Source organism: Triticum dicoccoides, chromosome 7B (genome assembly GCF_002162155.2).
Source record: "Triticum dicoccoides isolate Atlit2015 ecotype Zavitan chromosome 7B, WEW_v2.0, whole genome shotgun sequence".
Classification (NCBI taxonomy): Eukaryota; Viridiplantae; Streptophyta; class Magnoliopsida; order Poales; family Poaceae; genus Triticum; species Triticum dicoccoides.
In genome coordinates, this window is record NC_041393.1 from 324,799,502 (window position 1) to 324,811,274 (window position 11,773).

Consider the following 11,773-nt stretch of genomic DNA (forward strand, 5'->3'; position numbering starts at 1 on the left):
CGGCGTAGCACAACTAGCATCAATGAAGGATACTAAGTAGCTCTTGACAGCAAGATATAAGTGAATATCACAACGGCAGTGAAGATAATGATGAAAAACAACTGCCAAGCAGGATATACAACAACTCTCTCTCCAACTTTCCTCTTGAAAAGTTTAAGACAATTTTCTGATAATTTCTTTCAAATAATGCTATTAACTCAAGCTTTCCAATGCAAAAAGAATCACTCAATTCCGAGTTGATATGAGGAGTCAAAGAATTCTAAAACTGGCCTGAAAAATTGGAACAAGCTGTGTTCATGAATTTCGGAGGGCAAAAAGACCTATTTAGAAGCCGATTTTGAGGTGTCAAATATTGAACTAGCTTCTGAAACTATTTAGATGCGGCTCGTCGCTAGCTTCAATTTGAGTACTCACGGAGCCAAAACGGACTTCGTATGAGGAAGATACACCTGTTTTACTGAACAGTGCGCAAAACAGATTCCAATCCGAATTCAGGTACGAGATTGATTCTAGATAGATCTAATTTTTTTTCTTCTCTCTTTTTTTTCTCACGCTTTTTTTTTCTTTTTCTTCTCTCTCTTTTTCTTTTTTTTCCTTTTTTCTCTTTTTTTCTCTATCTTTTTTTTTCAAGACAAACTAGATAAGATGCAGATGGGATCAGGCGAAGATGTGAATGACCTCAACTATGATTATGACAATGAACAGTGCGTAGCACGTGGTGGAAATTAATAGATGGGATGGTGGACAGCGGAAGGGATAATGATGCAGCGGCGGCGTGACTAATGTGAACAGAACTCGAAACTCTAAAGGAACTAGACGCTAAGACCAGCAACTTACACGACGATGCAACCGATAATTCAACTATGCAAGCAATGAATAGAAAATTGCAAAGGCTCAGACTGGCTTGGATAAAGGATGAACAGATCTAACTTTTTTTTGTGTGGCTTTTTCTTGGACAATAGGTAAGAAAATAAATCTAATCTAGGAAAACTGGAAATTCTCACCGAGCAAACTGAAAACTGATACCACTTGATAGAGGCGGAGGTGTCCCGTCTTTCGATGAGATGGTGGATTTCGCTTTGGTGGAAGTCTACTTTGACGATCCGACTACGAACGTGCGAGGACGTCGCGCCTTAGCAATCGCTAAACCAACTCCGAGAGGTTATTGACCACGCCGGAGCACGATCAACCTGACCACGAGGGTCTGTTTCCTGCGAGCAAACGAAGAACAAGCAAGAAACTAAGATTGCAATCTGGATATTGCGAATATAAGATGAAAGCTTTATTGATCAAGGTGGGGTTCTGTGACGCCTTTGTCTGGTCGTTGAACACAAACGAAGTACGCGAAGTTGCAGCTATGGCGAACTTTTAATCTAAACAAAACCCAAGGAAAAGCTACTAGATGGATCTACTTATATAGGAGCAAGGGGTGGCGGCCAAGGAGGTGGGAGGACGTCCCAAGGCAGCCTAAAACTAAATCTAGGTCGTACAAGGCCAATGGGCCCAAGTGGAGGTGATGTAACACCTTTGGACTTGTAGTTTGACTCGGATTCTGCTGCAGCATCAGATTGTTTCGTCCACAACTCAACGCTCGGGACGAATTTGAAGGTGATTCCAATTGGGTTGGAAAGTGCATGAAATCTAGTTTCCAACAAAAAAAGAATCACCCAATTCGGAGTCCGTATGAAAAACTTGTGTGCGTTTTGAGTCAGGTATGTCTGTGCAGTCCGAATCTGAATCCAGAACGTGAGAGACTTGGACTCTATCTTCTCTTGGGCCAAAAGTGACGTGAGAGAACTTTTTGGACAGCAAATAAACATCTCTTTCTTCCTTATCTTCATATGTGGATTGTACAAATGTCCCATACACCTACAATTAGACCAAACACAAAAGTGTGTGAAGTATTTTTGTTCTGGATAACACAAATAGATTATTGAATAGTTTGCACTAGAAATCACCTGAAAAATATGCATATATGCAATATTTTTGGTCATATCCAAGGTAGTCATGTCCTCATTAGAATCTTGTGCTACCTTGTGTGTTCGGTGATATAGCCCTCGTGGGATCAATTACTTGTCGGTTTAGTGATTCTCTCGTTTCTCCCCGTGTTTTCCCTTTGTGTTTTCCGCGCGTTCTTCGTGTTCCCCCGTAGGATCCACTCCAAATGTGAAAGATCGTCTCCTTAGGGTTCCGCCCTACATCATCTTGGTATCATGAGCCACGTTGATCACGTTTTTGGAGCCCCTACCCCGTGTTTTCTAGCTTGATTTTGTTGTTTTCGTCCTAAATCCGAAAATCCCCACCAAAAATAGCCCCAAATGTTTTTGTGATTTGTTGGTTTGATGATGTTTTGTTTATTTTGATCCATGGATTTGCTTGGTTTCAAGTGGATCTAGCTTTCCCGCAAGTTTCCCCACTTCCCATCCATGAAATCTCTCCAATTTTGCCCCCGAAACCATCAATTTCCGCCCCAAAATCGCACCCCGATTCAATCTGCAAAGAATCCCGACACGAGCGGTACTACTGTCCATCCAAGCAGTACTACCGCTGAGTACCACAAGCGGTACTACCGCCCATCAGAGCGGTACTAGCGCCCATGCCAGTTTCAGCATTCCGAGTTTCACCATTTCATCATAACTTCCACATCCGGAGTCCGATTTTCGCGTTCTTTAGCTCGTTGACAAGCTATTGACATCCCCCATCCACCTAGATAGACTACAACATCATTGGACACCATCTAATTTTCTGAACATGGGCATCTTTGCCTAGGGCTTTCACCACATCATCCGCTATACCACCTCCGCTTTCCGCTACCACCATTGTTGCTTTTGGTCTTTGAGAATTTGAGTTGGGGTTCCCGTGTCCTATTGTGTTTCGGCTATATAGGTACGGATCAACGTCAACATCACCACCGCTCATCATCGCCAAGGACGGTAACCTCGACGACATCTTGGTCATCTCTCGCAATTGCATTGATAACCATCATACCCCATCTTTTGCGTTGCTTACCCATCAAGACTAGCCATTAAGTATTGCCGGCAACGTGACTTGTGCACATTAGTGATCATACTCCATAGCATACATACCATACCAAAGTGGTGCATATCTTGGCATCAACTTGTGTGTCACAAAGTTGTCATCACATACACAATTGCTATCTTGGTTCATGAAGTTTTGCATGAGAAAAGAGCTCAAAAGTGAAAGAGCCGCCCAAGCTTTTAAGAAAAAGAGAAAGATAAGCAAAGAGCTTATAAGCAAGAACCATAGCATCATACTACATTAAGATTCTCATACTCGATCATCTTGGATCATAGCACCGAAATACCATACATATAGCATACTTGGGATAGAGATCGTTACATTTTTGCCTAGTAGGTTGTGCACAAGCTCCGTATCTGCCTATTGTGCAATCGTGCTAGCATCTCTCTAGTATTGTGCAACAAGAGCATTTTCGTGGATTCTACATTTTGGCTCACTTTTGGTTTGCACAATCCCACTTATCTATTTGCGTGTGTGTTTCTGTGTACCACTACTTGCTTGGTCTACTTGTTACATTTGCGAATTTGCGAATCTTTTTCAACATATTTGAGTCAAACTAACGATTGCAATCAATTTTGTGCCACCATCCTAACCAAGCTCTACCATGAGCTTTACTTGTGTAGGTGTGAGAACCGACAAGAATTGGTACCAAAACTGCTATTTCATTGTCCGCATTTGAGTGAACTTGATTCATTTTCAACATCGGTCAAGGTACATTTGGTATACGTTCTTCTCCTTCTACCACTTACATTTTTTTTGGAATGATGGATAGGCCAAGTTCTTCTACAAATCCACCCTCATCGAGAACGGAGACGACATGTCATCATTTGTCACCAAGAACCACCTCTTTGGTCCTCAACGGGCGTTGCATCAAGAGCAACAAGCAATGAGCGACCGCATCGACAACCTCGCCACCGACTTGCGACTCTCCGAGCAACATACAAGAGACTACTTTGACAACAAGTTTGACGCTCACAAGCAAGAGAATGATGCAAGAATGGACGAGATACGCGCCTTGATGAGGAACCGCCATCCTTCCACTTCTTCATCCTCAAGACGGAGCCGCTCGAGTCGATACTCCGACGACACCTTCTCCGACTCAAGTACACCGTCATCGAACACTCTTCGACGAGCCGCACGTCAAGACCGCCATGCAGCTCGCAATCCGCTACATGACAAGCATTCACAAGAGCAAGTCGATGAGCATCTACCTCATCCTCCACCACACAAAGTTGCTTTTGCACAAGCTCAAGAACGACAACGTCTACGTCGCCAAGAGGAAGAACGAGCGCGTCTACACCAAGAGGAACAAGACGTCGAGGCTCAACATCTTCAACAACAACAATGTGAAGCACAAGCTCTTGAGGTGCAACGTGCCCTTCAAGAATCAAGTCGAGCCATCACCAACCACAATCGCGAGCGGAGCAATCAAGAGGAAGCCCTTCGAGAATAAATCCAAGAGAGGAACTACCAACCGAGAGTACAACGTCAAGTTCCTCAAGCCCCTCCACAAGCTCGTCAAGCTCCACCTCAACATCAAGTTCAACAAGAGCAAGGTGATCATGGACTTCCTCCGCGCCAAGAGCAACATGAGGATGATTATCCTCCGCGTCAAGGGAGTCATCATCACCATTGCCAACAACACAATGAAGAGCAACGCTATGGCAAGCTCAAGTTCACAATGCCCAAGTTCAATGGAAGCAATGATCCGGAAGAGTGCCTCTCATGGGCATTGAAGGTCGACAAGATCTTTCGTTTGCACAACTATGAGGAATAAAAGAAGATCGCTATGGCATCACTTGAGTTCCAAGACTATGTGCTCATATGGTGGGAACAAATCCTCGAGCGCCGACAAGCAAGAGGTGAACCTCCAATCACCACTTGGGCTCAAATGAAGGATGTCATGCGAGCATGTTTTGTGCCCACCTACTACAACCGCGACCTCTTCAAGAAACTCCAACTCCTCAAGCAAGGAACAAAGAGTGTTGAAGAATACTACAAGGAAATGGAGATAGCCATGATTCGAGCCAATGTGAAGGAAGATGATGAGAAAACAATGGCACGCTTCTTGAATGGACTCAATCATCCCATCAAGAAGATTGCCGACTTCCAACCTTACTCCAACCTCATCGAGCTCGTGCATCAAGCTACTAAGGCGGAACGTCAAGTGCAAGATGACTTCAAGTACGCCAAGTACTCATCCAAGACCTACGGCTTCTCCAACAACCAGTCTTCAACAACTCCTCATACATCTACATCAACCAAGCCTTCTACAAGCAACAACGACAAGCCAAGTTACAAGAAGACTTCGTCAAGTTGAAGTCGTCCTCCTCCTACTACAAGCAACTTCAAGCCGCGTGGTTCATCATCTACTCCGACCGACGAGACCATCAAGACGAGCTCCTTCAAGTGTTTCACTTGCAACGGCCGAGGCCACAAGTCCTATGAATGCACAAACACGCGCACCATGATCCTCAACGACGACGGCACATATGACTCCATGAGTGATGAGGAGATGGAAGCTCTTGAGCAAGTGGCCATGCACCGGCGCGTGAACGAGGATGAAGATGATCAAGTCTTTTGTGATGAAGATACGAGCCATGCTCTTGTTGTCTCCAAGGTCTTGACTCTTCAACATCAACAAAACGAAGACCAACGATGCCACATCTTCCACACTAATGCCGGCATCAATGGAAGGTCCATCAAGGTCATCATCGATGGAGGTAGTTGCCACAACTTGGCAAGTGAAGAACTATGCTCCAAGCTTCAATTGGTGAAGAGGAAGCACCCGCACCCCTACAAGGTTCAATGGCTAAGTGACTCCGGCACTATTCGAGTCGAGCATACGGTCCAAGTCTCCTTCAAAATTGGTGCATACGAGGACACTTTGGAGTGTGATGTGTTCCTAATGACCGTTTGCCACCTTCTTCTTGGTCGACCATGGCAATTCGACCGTGTGTAACCCACAACGGGTGCACCAATCACTATAGCTTCAAGATGAAAGGGAAGGAGTATGTGCTACGACCTATGTCTCCTAGTCAAGTGATAGCCAACAAGCAACCACCCATCGTGGAGAGAAGAGTGAGAAAGTGATCCACCCAAAAGTGAGTGAGAGCCACAAGCCAAACTTGAGCGCCTCTTCGCCTAGAGAGAAAAACCTCATCCTATTTGCCACCAAAAGTGATATGAGAGAAGTGTGTGAGAACCCATCGAGTGTGATGCACTTTGTCCTTGTGTGCAAGGATGGAGAGCTAACAACTAACACTTCTCATGAGCTACCTTTAGTGTTTCAATCTCTTTTGCAGGAATTCCAAGATGTTTTCCCCGATGAGCTACCTCCGGGTCTACCTCCTCTTCGAGGCATTGAGCATCGAATCGACCTCATCCCCGGAGCACCTCTCCCAAACAAAGCTCCATACCGAGTCAATCCCAAATAAACCAAGGAGATTCAATGGAAAGTACAACAACTCATTGACAACGGTCATGTACGTGAAAGCCTAAGCCCTTGTGCCGTTCCCGTTATACTTGTGCCTAAACCCGATGGAAGTTTCTGCTTATGTTCCGATTGTAGACCTCATTCCTCGCTTAGATGATATGCTTGATGAACTTAGTGGAGCCAACTTTTTCTCAAAAATTGATCTTAAAAGTGGCTATTATCAAATACACATTCAAGAGGGTGATGAATGGAAAACTGCTTTCAAAACCAAATTTGGCTTATATGAGTGGTTAGTTATGTCTGTGGGCTTATCAGAAGCTCCCGGTACTTTCATACGTCTTATGCATCATGTGCTTCGTCCTTATATTGGAGTCTTTGTTGTGGTTTACTTTGATGATATTCTTGTGTTTAGGAAAACCATGAAAGAGCATATTAATCATGTTAGGGCTGTTTTGCAAACCATTCGCAAGGAATGTCTCTATGCAAACTTGAAAAAAATGCACTTTTGTTGTTGACAAAGTGGTTTTCTTGGGTTTTGTTGTCTCTTCCGAGGGTGTCCATGTTGATGAATCCAAGATTAAGGCAATTAAAACTTGGCCCCAACCCACCAATTTGCAACAAGTGCGTAGTTTTCTTGGTCTCGCAGGATTTTATCGACGCTTTGTGAAAGACTTTAGCACCATTGCCGCTCCTTTGCATGCTTTGAGTAAGAAGAATGCTCCTTTTGTTTGGGGATCTTTGCAATCCACCGTTTTTGATGAGCTCAAGTCTTTGCTTACTCATGCTCCGATTCTTGCTTTGCCCAACTTTGAGAAAACTTTTGAGGTTCATTATGATGCTAGTGGTACCGAAATTGGCGGAGTTTTGATGCAAGAAAAACGAGCCATTTCTTATTTTAGTGAAAAACTCTCCGGTGCTCAACTTAACTATCCCATCTATGCCAAAGAATTGTATGCTTTAGTGTGTGTGCTACATGTTTGGGAACATTACCTTAGACCTCATGAGTTTGTCATCCATATCGATCATGAAACGCTTAAGTACTTAAAAGGTCAAACTAAGTTGAACAAGCGTCATGCCAAATTGAGTGAATTTATTGAATCTTTCCCTTATGTAATCAAGTACATTAAGGGTAAGGAAAATGTAGTTGCGGATGCACTTTCACGCATCTGCACACTTGTCACTAAACTTGAGTTGAATGTTATTGGTTTTGAGCACATCAAAGACTTGTATGCTAATGATCCATCTTTTGCTATTCCTTATGCTAAGTGTTTGATGCATACTTCTTGGGAACAATATTATATTAAGGATCCATATCTTATGAGAGCTAACAAACTATGCATTCCCGAGTCTTCTCTTCGTTTGCTCCTTTTGCAAGAGGCTCATGGAGGCGGACTCATGGGACACTTTGGACGCGACAAGACATTCGCCACGCTCTCCAAGAACTACTTTTGGACCAAGATGTTCCGCACGTCTCATGCTTCACCACAAGATGCTCAACATGTCGCAAAGCTAAGTCTAAAGCTCAATCCCACGGTCTTTACATGCCTCTTCCTATTCCTTATCAACCTTGGGAAGACATTAGCATGGATTTTATACTTGGTTTGCCTAGAAATCAAAATGGAAAGGATTCCGTGTTTGTTGTTGTGGATAGATTTTCTAAGATGGCACATTTCATTCCTTGCAACAAGATAGACGATGCTTCACACGTTGCAAATCTCTTTTGTAGGGACATCTTGCGTCTCCATGGAGTACCAAAGACAATCGTCTCCGACCACGACGTCAAGTTCTTGAGTTACTTTTGGAAGACCCTATGCGCCAAGTTCGGAATCAAGCTCTTGTTCTCATCCGCATACCATCCTCAAACCGACGGACAAACGGAGGCGACGAACCGGACTCTCTCCACTCTACTTCGCGTGTTGATCAAGAAGAACATCAAGGAGTGGGAGGCATGTCTATCCATCGCCGAGTACGCCTACAACCATGCAAGACATTCGACGACCGGCAAGTCCCCCTTCGAGGTCGTCTACGGCTTCAACCCATTGTCCCCATGGGACATTCTACCTCTTCCTCTACAAGAGCGAACCAACCTCGACGCAAGTGCTCGTGCAAGCTACATCAAGAAGATGCATGAAGATACAAGGCACACCATCGAGCGCCAAGTACAACGACTAGCGACCAAGCTCAACGCCAACAAGCAACCCATGGTCTTCAACATTGGTGATCTAGTGTGGCTACACCTTCGCAAGGACCGCTTCCCCAACGAACGCAAGTAAAAGCTTCTCCCTCGAGCCGATGGACCTTTCAAGGTGCTAGCACGCTACAACGACAACGCCTACAAGATCGACCTACCACGAGGCAAGTACAATGTGAGCGACATCTTCAACGTCAAGGACCTCACGCCATACCATGGAGATGAAGCTTTTGATCTGAGGTCGGATCTCTCCCAAGGGGGGGGGGAGATGATGCGGAGCATCCTTCAATCTTCCCCATGGACACTACTTCGACCACACAAGCTCCAAGTGGACCCATGACAAGAGCTCGAGCACGTGCCATCCAATCCGATGTTAACTCTCTCCTTGTTGAACTTCCCTTTGACCCACTTGAGACATGGCTACTACCTCAAACGGAGATGCTTTGTGTGCTTAGGTACCATGTAAGCAACCAAGGGAAAGGAATGGTGCAAGACGGACATCAAGAGCAAGGAGACAATCTGCCCAGCCCGGAAGGACCGGAACAACCGCCCAACTACCGCCCGGGCAGAACAACCGGCCGACTACCGCCCAACAACTGGTCCAACTTCTGTGATTGAGCGGTGCAAGGCCGGTACTGCACCAGATGTACCGGTAATTACCAAAAGACCGGTACTACCGCCCCGATAACCGGTACAACCGCTGGCCCCTCCGACGTCCATCTCCAGAAGCCAGCGCCGGACCTCCCAGCAGTAGTACCGCCTTCCATGTCCGGTACTTCCGCCCTGCATGAGTTACCAGCGGTAAAACCGCCCCCGTGACCAGTACCACCGGCTTGTCTGTGCAGAGTGTAATGGGCCGAACCCATGTACCCCTTTGCTCTCACTTACCCCTTCGTGGCTCTAGACTATATATACTCCTCCACCTCCTCCTAGTTAGGGTTAGCATTGGTTTAGCTCATATTTTGTGTGAGAGCCTTGCTCATCCACTTGGTTATTTCTCCTCGGAGCTCACGACCTCTTCGGAGAAGATCCACCAAGCGGATTCAAGACCCCTTCAAGGGAAGACCCTCAAGACCTCCTCACAGAGAAGAACGGTTACTATTGTATCTTTCCTTTGTTGATTTTGAATCTTGTGCTACCTTATGTGTTCGGTGATCTAGCACTCGTGTAATCAATCACTTGTCGGTTGAGTGTTTCTCTCGTTCCTCCCATGATTTCCCTTGTGTTCTTCCGCGCGTTCTTCGTGTTTCTCCGTAGGATTCACTCCAAACATGAAAGATCGTCACCATAGGGTTCCGCCCTACATCACCATGGCCGCTGCTACGTCTTGAGCTTGCGTTGGTTCTCCTTGAAGAGGAAAGGGCGATGCAGCAAAGTAGCGTAAGTATTTCCCACAGTTTTTGAGAACCAAGGTACCAATCCAGTAGGAGGCTCCTCAGAAGTCTCACGCACTTGCACAAACAAACAAGAACTCGCAACCAACGCAATAAAGGGGTTGTTAATCGCTTCAGGCCACTTGCGAAAGTGAGATCTGATAGAAATAATATGATAAGATAAATATTTTTTGTATTTTTATGATATAGATTGGAAAAGTAAAAGATGCAAATAAAAGTAGATTGAAAGCTTATATGATAAGAGATAGACCCGGGGGCCATAGGTTTCACTAGTGGCTTCTCTCAAGATAGCATAAGTATTACGGTGGGTGAACAAATTACTGTCGAGCAATTGATAGAAAAGCGAATAATTATGAGATTATCTAGGCATGCTCATGTATATAGGCATCATGTCCGTGACAAGTAGACCGACTCCTGCCTGCATCTACTACTATTACTCCACACATCGACCACTATCCAGCATGCATCTAGAGTATTAAGTTCATAAAGAACAGAGTAGCGCATTAAGAAAGATGACATGATGTAGAGGGATAAACTCATGCAATATGAAATAAACCCCATATTTTTGTCCTCGATGGCAACAATACAATACGTGCCTTGCTGCCCCTGCTGTCACTGGGAAAGGACATCGCAAGATTGAACCCAAAGCTAAGCACTTCTCACATTGCAAGAAAGATCAATCGAGTAGGCCAAACCAAACTGACAATTCGAAGAGACTTGCAAAGATAACTTAATCACACATAAAAGAATTCAGAGGAGATTTAAATATTTCTCATAGATAAACTTGATCATAAACCCACAAATCATTGGATCTCGAGAAACACACTGCAAAAAGAGTTACATCGAATAGATCTCCAAGAAGATCAAGGAGAACTTTGTATTGAGATTCAAAGAGAGAGAAGAATCCATCTAGCTAATAACTATGGACCCGAAGGTCTGTGGTAAACTACTCACAACTCATTGGAAGGGCCCTGGAGATGATGTAGAGGCCCTCCATGGTCGATTCCCCCTCCGGCGGAGCACCGGCGAAGGCTCCAAGATGGGATCTCGCGGATACAGAAGGTTATGGCGGTGGAAATAGTTTTTCATGGTGCTCCTCGATGGTTTCAGGGTACATGGGTATATATAGGAGGAAGAAGTAGGTCGGTGGATGCTCGAGGGGCCCACGAGGGTGGGGGGCACCCACTTGTAGGGGGCGCGCCGGGTACCCTCGTGGCCACCTCCTCTGTTGCTTGACGTCCACTCCAAGTCCCCTGGATCACGTTTGTTCCAAAAAGATCGCTCCTGAAGGTTTCATTCCGTTTGGACTCCGTTTGATATTCCTTTTCTTCGAAACACTGAAATAGGCAAAAAAAAATATCAATTCAGGCTGGGCCTCCGGTTAGTAGGTTAGTCCCAAAAATGATATAAAAGTGTAAAGTAAAGCCCATAAACATCCAAAACGGGTAATATAATAGCATGGAACAATGAAAAATTATAGATACATTGGAGACGTATCAGCCGCCGCCTTGGGTCCCTCTCGATTCTGGTGACCTCGAGTTGTTCCCCCCGTTCCACCGCCACCTGAGCCTTCCCCTACCACCCAGTAGCCAACCAAGCGCTCCCCGTCCTTCTCCGGTGGCCTCTGTTTGCGATTTCCATGGTGATCGAAGCTCTCTGTCACCGCGGCCGTCCCCCCTGACCTCCTCCCTACCTCATGACCGAGCACCCCTA